We start from the raw sequence: 1,864 nt of genomic DNA, 5'->3' as shown, positions 1-1,864 counted from the left end.
TGCTGCTCCACCAGCCAGGCTGCTCCAGTACAGGTATAACACTGGCAATGATCTGACAACATGGAAAATTTCCCAGGATTTCCTGTACACTGTAGGGGAAGCAGTAATGCAGTGGTAAGATCATGAGGCCTAATGCAGAACCCTAAGGCAAGAGACCAACCGCCCCCCCCCCCCCCCGCCCCCATTGACGTTTGGTGAAATGTGTATTCATTTTATATTTGGAATTTAAAAACTGGTTTAATGGCAACTGTGAAATTACTGTAAATTGTCCGTAATCTCGTCTGGATCATTAATGTCCTTCAAGGAGGAAATCTGCCCTTCTTGTCCTGTCTGGCCTCCAAGTGACTCCAAAGCCACAGCAATGTGGTTGCCCCTTAAATTGCTGTCTGGGCATTTTGGAAAGGGAAAATAAATACTGGTCAAGCCAGGGATGTCCATATCTCACAAACTAATTTTCAAAAAGCAGGAAAAATCCAACCCAACCAATTACTGCCTCATCAATCTACTCTCCATCATCAGTAAAGTCATAAACTATAGACCGGTGAGCCTGACATCAGTGATGGGCAAATTGTTGGAGCGGAGCCTACTGGACAGGATTTGCATGTATTTGGAAAGGCAAGGACTGATTAGGGGTAACCAACATGGCTTGATGGGTGGGAAATCATGTCTTATTAACTTAATTAAGTTTTTTTGAAGAAGTAACAAAGAGAATTGATGAAGGCAGAATGGTGGACGTCATCTATATGGATTTTAGTAAGGCGGTTAGCAAGGGTTCCACATGGTGGACTGGTTAGCAAGGGTTGGATCACATAGAGTACAGGGATCTAGCCATTTGGACAAAGAACTGGCTCGAAGGTAGGAGACAGAGGGTGGTAGTGGAGTGTTGATTTCAGACTGGACAAGTAGTGTATCACAGAGATCGGTGCTGGGTCCACTGCATTTTGACATTTATATAAATGATCTGGATATGAATATAGAAGGTATGGTTACTAAGTTTGCAGATGACATCAAAACTGAAGTGTAGTGGGCAGCCAAGAAAGTTATCTCAAAGTACAATGGGATGTTGATCAGATGGGCCAGTGGGCTGAGGAGTGGCAGATGGAGTTTAATTTAGATAAATGTGAAGTGCAACATCTTGGAATGGGAAATCAGGACAGGATGTATACAGTTAATGGTAGGGTCTTGGGAAATGTTGGTGAACAGGGAGACCTTGGATTCGGAGTTCACAGTTCCTTGAAAGTAGTGTCAGATGTAGACAGGATAGTGAAGAAGGCATTTGGTATGCTTGTCTTTACTGGTCAGTATAGGAGTTGGGTGGTCATGTATAGGACACTGGATAGGCTACTTTTGAAATACTGCATTCAATTCTGCTGAACCTGCTTTAGGAAGGATTTTGTGAAACTTGAGAAGTTTGAGAAAAGATTTATAAGGATGTTGCCAGGGTCGGAGGGTTTGAGCTATAGGGCGAGACTGAATAGGCTGGGGTTATTTTTTATGGAGAGGTTCATAAAATCATGAGGGGCATGGATAGGGTAAATAGGTCTTCTCCCAGGTTCCTGAGTCCAGAAACCAGTAGGCATAGGTTTAAGCTGACCGGGAAAGATTTAAAACGGACCAAAGGAGCAACTTTTTCACGCAAAGGCTGGTGCATGTATGGAATAAGCTGCCAGAGGAAGTTCATTGCAACATTTAAAAGGTATCTGGATGAGTGTATGAACAGGAAAGTTTTAAACGGATATGGGCCAAATGTTAGCAAATATGTCCAAGATCAGTCTATGATGTGGACATGCCTGTTGAATGATAGCCAGGTGTCATGTGATTTTTGACGAGATCAGTTAAGATTATCTGGTCGGTATGGATCATT

Source organism: Chiloscyllium plagiosum, unplaced genomic scaffold (genome assembly GCF_004010195.1).
Source record: "Chiloscyllium plagiosum isolate BGI_BamShark_2017 unplaced genomic scaffold, ASM401019v2 scaf_11340, whole genome shotgun sequence".
Taxonomy (NCBI): domain Eukaryota; kingdom Metazoa; phylum Chordata; class Chondrichthyes; order Orectolobiformes; family Hemiscylliidae; genus Chiloscyllium; species Chiloscyllium plagiosum.
The sequence above is the reverse complement of the archived record's forward strand: the minus strand, read 5'-3'. Positions refer to the sequence as shown.